Source organism: Tursiops truncatus, chromosome 18 (assembly GCF_011762595.2).
Source record: "Tursiops truncatus isolate mTurTru1 chromosome 18, mTurTru1.mat.Y, whole genome shotgun sequence".
NCBI classification, from domain to species: domain Eukaryota; kingdom Metazoa; phylum Chordata; class Mammalia; order Artiodactyla; family Delphinidae; genus Tursiops; species Tursiops truncatus.
Genome location: NC_047051.1, coordinates 67,077,353 through 67,086,217, shown reverse-complemented (window position 1 = coordinate 67,086,217; position 8,865 = coordinate 67,077,353). Strand labels below are relative to the sequence as shown.

Sequence of the window (8,865 nt, the reverse complement as noted above, 5' to 3'; positions counted from 1 at the left end):
AAGAATGAATATATGTATATGTATATGTAACTGAATCACTTTGCTGCACACCTGAAACTAACACAACATTGTAAATCAACTATAATCCAATAAAAGTTAAAAATAAAGATATATGCTTTTCACGGGCATGTGGCTTCAGCAAATTATTAAGTATTACTCGACAGAGGCGTTAACCCCACAGATACAATGTTACATTTTAATTTTTTGTCTCCCCAAGGACCTCTATGACATGGCTTCCTGCACGGCTGACCCAGACAGCCTCGTCCACCACGCCGACTCCTGCCTTCCTCGCCACCCACCCCGGGTGGCCAGCGTGATGCTCTCTTTGTTCTACACAGCCCTCTTGGTCTTCGGCACCCTGGGAAACATCCTTGCCCTTCGCCTTGCTTATCAAAAGGGCAAGAAGATCAACTCAACAAATGTCTACCTGGTCCACCTGGCAGTGTCCGACCTCCTGTTCACCCTGGCCCTGCCCGGAAAGATCGCCTACTACGTGCTGGACTTCAGCTGGCCTTTCAGTGAAGGGCTCTGCAGGCTGACGGCCTTCATATCCTACGTGAACACTTATTCAGGGATCTACCTGATGGCATGCGTGAGCGTGGACCGTTACGTGGCTGTGGTCCGCACCCACCAGTGTCTCCGGCTCCGCGGACCCCGGCGGGCCAGGCTCATCTGTGTGGCTGTGTGGGTCCTGTTGTCTCTGCAGACGGCGCCCCTGCTCCTGCTCTCCATGACCAAGCTCGTGGCCGGCAGGCTGACCTGCATGGAGTATGACAGCGTCCAGCCGGTGCTCACACTGCCCGCCGTGGTCCTAGTGATCTCCGCTCTGAGCTTCTGCGGGCCGGTGGGCGTCATTCTCTTCTGCTACGTGAGGACCACCATGAAGCTGTGAGGACGGCCCGGGACAACCCTCTGACAAGCGGGAAGGGGTACCACCGCAGGGCCTGCCTGCTCACCCTGGTGGTGCTGGTGGCCGTGCTTGTGTGCTTCATCCCCTACCACTTCAATGTCATCCGGTTCATGGTGAGAAAGGTGCTCCACCAGCCAACCTGCCCCGAGCAGAGGGCTTTCAAACTGTGCCTTCAGCTCACGGTGTGCCTCATGAACTTGAACTGCAGCATCGACCCCATCATTTACTTCTTCGCATCTACGCGTTACAGGAAATGGCTCCTCAGCATTTGGAAGCTCAAAGCGTCACATCCTCCGACTCCCCCGCTCCGGGAAAAAGTTCCTCAGAAGCACAAAATATCAGCCAGACTGGAGGCTCCTTGCCCTTAGAGGAGAATGAGGTCTAATAGGTCGTGGGCTTTAAGACTGCATCTGGGGGTAGGGGGTCCAGGGTTGGGGGCTCAAAGCTTATACAATTTGGACGGGTGTGGGTTCTTTAAGAAAAAGAATACAAAACAATAGATGTAAAATTAGGTACAAGGTCTTGGATGGTAAGTGAGGAGCCCTGGAGCTTGCACTCATTAGCTTTACGGTGAACCGACCTCTGATGTATCCTAACAAACGCCACTGCGTCCTTGGCCTCTGAAGGGTGTGCGGTTTCTTCCAGGAAAAGAATATTTTCACAGCAAATGCAGTCACAACCAAAAGAATCATTGGCTGAGTACCAGATCCACAATTTAGACAAGGTTTCCAAATTGGGGTGGCAAGTTGTTGGAAAGAGTAAAAATACTCCCCCCCTCAAAAAAAAAAAACCCCAAATTTCTAAAAGCTTGGCGCTAACGTTTACAAAAATGCCAAGGTTCTCCTGAGAAAGTCAGAAAACATGGGGAGGACGCACTGACTCCAAGTTACTGGCCCAGCCGCCTCTGGCGTCGGGGGAGTGGGGCGAGGGACTGGGTGTTGTGCACTTTTGCAGGAAGAGTCTGAATCTGGTCCCAAGCCCCTTATGACATGTGTGACTGGGGACATCGCTGGGGGAGAAAGTCAGGAAAGTGGGCACGAGCTTTTTGTTTGTTTTGTGTGTGTCAGAAAGTGCTTATCCAGGGGAGTGTTGTTTCCATTCGGTCAAAACAAACCTTTCCGGCGCTTTCTTGACTTTAAAACAAGGCACAGAGCGTTTCCACTTGGGCGACTTTGAGTTCTGTAAAATAAAACACGCATTTCCCTGCCAACGTGCGGGGAGCACCAGGGCCAGTGTGACGTCTGTCTCCGCGGCACGGGCCCAAAGCAACATGCTCACGGCCTCCGCGGCGCCCCCTTGACCCTACCCCAAAGCTCCGGCTCCAGACGGGTCCCCCCTGAGGTCGTCCCTGGTCCCTGACCGACAGTGGCCTCCTGCTCCAGACGATCAGCTGCTTCCACCTCCCAAGTTCCAAGTTTGGGGCACTTGACTCTCGTGCGCAGAGCTTCACGGTGGCTCTCCTGAGGGGGGGCTGTCTCACGGGGCACCAGACTGTCAGCTCCTGAGACGTCCGGGGCACGGCCTCCTCCTCTCAGCCCCCCGCATCACAGTCCATGTTACTCCTGGGACGGGAGCTGGTGCTCAGTCCGCCCTCGCTGGTTTGAGCTGATGAGCTTCCTTCTTCTCACGCTGCTGTGTCCCAGGAGAGGCTCTCAGGGGCTCATGTCGAGGCTCTGGGCGCGCTTCTCTTCCATCCAGCCCCCGACTCTGGCTCCGCTGGGCTCGGGGACGGGAGGACACTCAGCTCCAGAGTGACCCACAGACACGGAGCTGTGGCCCCTGTGGCCAGACAGGTCCCAGCACTGAACATCGATCCTGGGGACGTGGTGCTCGTGGTAGAGGGTGCTTCCTGCCTGCGGCTGGGGCAGGAATGGTGTTTAAAGGCTGGAAGAATTTGCAAGTCTGCTCTTGGGGCCTGTGGATTGAAGGTGCAGAACCTCAGCTGAAAGGCCCATCTCTGCACCCTGAGTACCTCTCACAGGAGCCCACAGCTCATGTCCACACCTGGCTGGGGTGAAAAGCTCACACACCCTGTTTGCACTAACCCAGCCCTCATCAAAGGGCATGGAGGTGGCAAGAGAGGGCCTGGCCAGCCTGCAGTTTGCTGCCCTCACAGCCAGGGGCTTCCTCCGTGGAGAGCGGCCAGGCCAGCAGGGCTGCAGACCTGTCTGACTCCGGACGTTACAAATCCTTCTTGGCCATCCTCCCAAGCATTTCTCATCACCTGTCCTCGCTGCTCGCCAGGCTCCTCACATCCAAAGCTGCTTGGGGCTGGTTTGTGCTGAGCACCTGGAAACAGAAAGGAGGAAGTCACATCCGGAGGGCAATTGGGAACCAAACAGGATCAGGAAAGAGGACGAGATCGTGAGCTCCGGCCGGAAGCAGCAACAATGGGTCGGGGAAAGCCGAGGCCCGGTGCACTGCCGGCTTCCAGCACTGCCGCAGGAGGAGGGTGATGGCTCTGTATTCAGACAAGGCGATGACAGGTGTGACTTACAAAGAGGGAAATCTGAATTCTGAGGACTGAACCAGCCAGGGATGTTCCAGAGCCGGGCTCAGAGCGCAGACGCCCGAGCTCAGGGACTCAGGAGGGAGAAGCGTCCTGCTGAGGACTCACACCCACGCCTGAGTCTCATTTTCCTTGTCTGTAACAATAGGGACTATGACATCTACCACATGGGGTCAGTGTGTGTGTGGTGGAGGTGGTGTTTCATGAACCAGCACCTGTGTAAACCACTCAAAACTACAGAAAGCATTTAACTGAAAACTGGCCGTGGCTACGGAAGTTTGCCAAGTGGGCTGGCACAACCCGTATCAGCAGGGATAGACATCTCATCATTACCGGGACCACAAGGTCCCAATGCCCAGGCCACACCCAGGCCCCCAGAGCAGGGGTTCTCGAAGTGTGGTCCCTGGAAGAGCAGTGTCACCACCACCTGGAGACTTGTTAGAAATGCACATTCTTGGGCCACGCGGCAGACCTGCTGAACCGGCTGGTCTGGGGGGGGGCCCAGTGCTCAGTGTCCTAACAAGCCCTCCTGCTGCAGCTCAGGCTTGAGAAAACTGGCCTGAGGGGTCCTTGGAGACGCCAGCATCTCTCTCGCCCACGGTATGAGTTTGCTGGGGCTGCTGTAATAAAGTACCATCAACCGGGTGACTTAAAACAACAAAAACCTTCTCTTGCAGTTCTGGAGGCCAGAAGTTCAAAATCAAGGTGTCGGGAGGGCTGGTTCCTCCTGAGGCTGTGAGGGAGGCAGTTCCAGGTCACCGCCAGCTTCCGGCAATTTGCTGGCAGCTGTTGGCGTTCCTTGGCTTATAAAGCATCGCCCCATCTCCGCCTCCATCTCCACATGGTCCTCTCCCCACGTGCCTCCGTCTTCATGCGGCATTTTCTTCTTTTCCTAAGGACACCAGTCATTTTTTTTTCAACATCTTTATTGAAAGAAAGTATAATTGCTTTACAATGTTGTGTTAGTTTCTGCTGTATAACAAAGTGAATCAGCTATATGTATACATATATCCCCATATCCCCTCCCTCTTGCGTCTCCCTCCCACCCTCCTTATCCCAACCCTCTGGGTGGTCACAAAGCACCGAGCTGATCTCCCTGTGCTATGCGGTTGCTTCCCACTAGCTATCTGTTTTACATTTCGTAGTGTATATATGTCCATGCCACTCTCTCACTTCATCTCAGCTTACCCTTCCCCCTCCCCGTGTCCCCAAGTCCATTCTCTACGTCTGCGTCTTTATTCCCGTCCTGCCCCTAGGTTCTTCAGAACCATTTTTTGTTTAGCTTCCATATATATGTGTTAGCATACGGTATTTGTTTTTCTCTTTCTGACTTCCTTCACTCCGTATGACAGACTCTAGGTCCATCAACCTCACTACAAATAACTCAGTTTCGTTTCTTTTTATGGCTAGTCGTTTTGGATTAGGCCAACCCTTATGACCTCATTTTAACTTGATTACACCTGCCAAGACTTCACCTTAACTTGATTACACCTATTTCCAATTAAGGTCATAGTCACAGGTTCTGGGGGTTAGAACTTAATCTTATTTTGGGGGACAAAATCCTACTTATAACACCCACCCATTTCTGAGCACCCCTGTTTCCAGACACTCTTCTCTGACTCTCATCCCATCCCTGACCCCTCTCCAGCTCTAAGCCCCTATTATACCACATCAGAGCCCCATGTCCAAGATGAGTCTTGGAGGAAGGAGTAAAAGGGGTCTGTTTTAAACACTAGTTGGTCCAAAAAAAGTTGAACTGCCATGGTTTGTTTTTCAGGTCCAATCAAGACAACCTCATGTCAAAATGGAAGCATCAGAGTGACCCCCTCGGAGGGTCCCCACTCTGCATGTGGGACCTGAGTTCAGAGGAATGTGTAGGGCCCAGGGCAGCCCTGTAGGTATGGGCTCTGTAATGAGGACCCCCGAGTCCCATTCCGGGGCACAGACAACCAGAGGAGGTGGCGGGGAGATTCTCCCCTTGGGTGGAGGGTCTCGTGATGATGTCTAAGCATTTTAATTGCTTGACATTTTAAGGAGGAAGAACGGAGTTTCATAAATTGAGCTGGTAGATACCCAAATGTCTCTACGGGCTCTCGGCATTCTCCAGAAATCTCATTTTCACTGAGAATTCCTGCTCCCCTGGCATCGCCACACACCACAAGTTAACCACGGTCCAGCTTTCACTACAGTTTTCTCTCTTCGCCAAGTGACTGCATATGGGGCAGACACAGAGACAAAGTCCCTCTGGCGTGTGTGTGGGTTGTGGGCCCAGGCTCAGGGATGGGCTGTGCCCCCCCGTGGGGACTCCAACCCTGAAGGTCAGGTCACACCTCAGGCCACATGAATCCCTCGTGACAGGGATGCCGTTTCCTCTGTAATTGTTGAAATCTTGAGGTCTACACCACCTTCCAGTGCTCACATTCTTTGATTCCAGGAAGCCCGGACATGTGCCCTGTTGCCTTAGTAGCTCTGCAGTGGGGCAGGCAGGGGAGGTGGCCCGTCCCAAGCCAGCGAGGCGCCCTCCTGCGTGTCTGTCTGTGTGCTTAACGCTAATACCTCACAGTATTTTCCCTTTGGCCGGCTGCACATAAAGGGTAAAGTCCCAGAAACTGACAGAGGTAGGACATTGCCAGATGTTCAGTCCCAGGAACACTCATCAGCTCTATCTGCTGCTGCCCCTGACAGTAGGTGGCAGCTCAGGGGGACGGGAGAGAGCCCTGCAGAAAGGACAGGCTGGCGACACGCCGCTTCTCTTGTAACTTACAATTCTGTCTCGGGGCCGGATTCCTCCCCAACATTCACTTCTTCATTAATTCATACATTTATCAAGTATTAGCCTAGGCTCTGAGGATACAGTGGGGATAATGGAGCCACGGCCCCTAAAACTCATGGATCACAGACCAGAAGGTGACACATACAATTGTAACCAGACAAGGACACACAATGTGCTAAGTGTCCAGTGGAGATTGATGAACTACAGGAGGAGAGGTTGGGGAGACCAGGAGGACTCCCAGGTTTGGGGATAGACAGTTGGATTGATGGTGGTATCACTCCCAAAGTTGGGAACACAGGAGAAGCTATAGGGAGAAGGTGGGCTTGGGTGCCCCTGGGACGGGCGTATGGAGGTGTACAGTACAAAGCAGGACATCTAAGGCCTGAAGCCTAGAAGAGAAGTCTAGGGTCAGACTTCAGTCAGACTGGGGAGCACGAAGTGGATGTTATTTCCAGGGGGAGTGGACGGTCTGCTTTAAAATGTAGGTTTTATTATTATTCAGGTGCGATGAGGCAGGTTACCTGCCTCCTTTCTGCATCACTGTGGAGTCGGGTGAGGAGGGGCATTTTGTCAGTGTCGTGTCCTTTTTTTTTTGCGGTACGCGGGCCTCTCACTGTTGTGGCCTCTCCCGTTGCAGAGCACAGGCTCCGGACGGGCAGGCTCAGCGGCCATGGCTCACAGGCCCAGCCGCTCTGCGGCACGTGGGATCTTCCCGGACCGGGGCACGAACCCGCGTCCCCTGCATCGGCAGGCGGACCCTCAACCACTGCGCCACCAGGGAAGCCCGGGAGACATTTTTGACAAAATCAAAGCAATGGATTCTGAGGCACAAAGGAAATCCCAGAGGTGCTGCCAGCTCAGAATCAAGTACAAAGGTCAGGAAAGGGCCAGGTGACCGTTATCAGTGTACTTCCTTCCGGGTCTGCTAAGGCAGTTGTGTGTATGTGCGTGTGTGAGGGACAGAACAACAATCCAGAAGCTGGAAAAGGTATTAGGGGCTGAATCGTGTTCCCCACTTCCCAATTCATATGCGCAAGTCCTAACCCCCCAATATCTTGGAATGGGACTGTATTTGGAGACAAGGTCTTTAAAGAGGTAAAATGAAGTCATGAGGGTGGGCCTTAATCCAAGATGACTGGTGTCCTTATAAGAAGAGGAGATTAAGACACAAGCACACACAGAGGGATGACCATGTGAAGACAGAGGGAGAAGACGGCATCTACAAGCCAAGGAGAGAGACCTCAGAGGAAACCAGCCCTGCCGACACCTTGACCTCAGACTTCCAGCCTCCAGAACGGTGAGGAAATTAACTCCTGTTCTTGAAGCCCCCCAGCCTGTGGGACTTCGTGGCAGCCCCCGCCAGACAGTACAGTAGTCTTCATCTCTCCACCTGATTTAAGGAAAGTAAGTGGATCCTGGTCTCTTTCAAACTTCACACCTCCTACCACCTGTTGAAAGAATGACGGAAGCCAAGACACAGTGAATGTTATTATTCTCACCGGTTTTCTTTCTTTCTCTAAAAGGCCTACTGGGCCCTGGGCAGCCTCGGTGAGTCGCTGGCAGCTCCAGAACCTGGCCTCAAGGGCGAAAGGAGGATGTTCATCAAGATGCCGGCTGATGTCCTTCCAGCTCTGAGCACCGGGATTTCTGCGGGCAAGACGGGCAAGCCCGGCAGGCGCAGCCTGGTTTCCTGTGAGTCCGTGGGGTTTGCCCGGTGCCTGTCTTGGTGTATCTTTGGCAGCTTTCGTTTTGACTTCGGTGGGGGGACTTGAGTCAGTTCAGAGGTTTAGCCTCAGGCTGGTGTCCGCCCTCATCTGGGAAAACAATGGCTGGCGTGGGGCTGGTATCAAACAGTGTTGGAGAGAAACCTGAAAAGAGAGGGGAGGAGGAGAGAGGAGGGCAGAGCCAGGGAGAGGGAGGCTGGGGACGCCCCGCTCAGCATCAACTGCGCGGAACGTCTGGTCGATGCTGTCAGGGCCCAGGGCAGGGGGCCCCCAAATGTGTCCCCAAATGTGCACCAATGGCATATTGGTTATTTTGAATTAAAGTTACTTAAGAAAGAGCTGATGTAAGAGGGACACTCTGACCCTGTCTCTGTCTCCCTGAAGGCAGGAAATAAATCTCTCCTATGAAAGGTCCACTCCCTGCACCTGGAAGTAGAAGGACACCCTAAACTCCAGAGAGGGAGAGTTCGGGCAGAAAGCCTGGATAAGCAAACCTTGTTACTTATTTCATTGACTACCCCACGCCCACATTCTGTTTAGATTTCACTAATTAAGCACCAAAGCCAAAGTGTCTTTGTCCTGTCATTTCCTCACAAATTTGTTTCTTTGTCTAAAAAGTATAGAAGCTGCCTCCTTTGGCCACTTCTTAGGTCTTGTTTCTATGAGACCTCCCTGCGTAAGAATTCATATTTGTTTCTTTCTCTCCTGTTAGTCTGTCTTGGGTCAATTTTATTATTAGTCCAGCCACAAGAGCTCAAGAAGGGTCAGAGGGGGAAACCCCCCTCCCAAACAGTGCTCTTCCTAGGACCTCGCGGTGGGAGGCAGGGAAGCTGGGAGCTGGGAGACAGGCTTGCTGCGCCTGGGATGCTGAGCAAGAAACCCTGTCCCCTAATCGTGGCACTGGAACTGGTGACACCCTGTTACTCACTTGTTCCAGCTCAGTGAGGTT

General features: G+C 53.2%; 1 pseudogene; it reads left to right on the top strand.

Annotated features, from left to right (window-relative positions):
* The first annotated feature begins 229 nt into the window (after positions 1–229).
* LOC109547581 (G-protein coupled receptor 183-like) lies at positions 230–1,295 on the top strand (annotated as a pseudogene).
* The last annotated feature ends 7,570 nt before the right edge of the window (positions 1,296–8,865 follow it).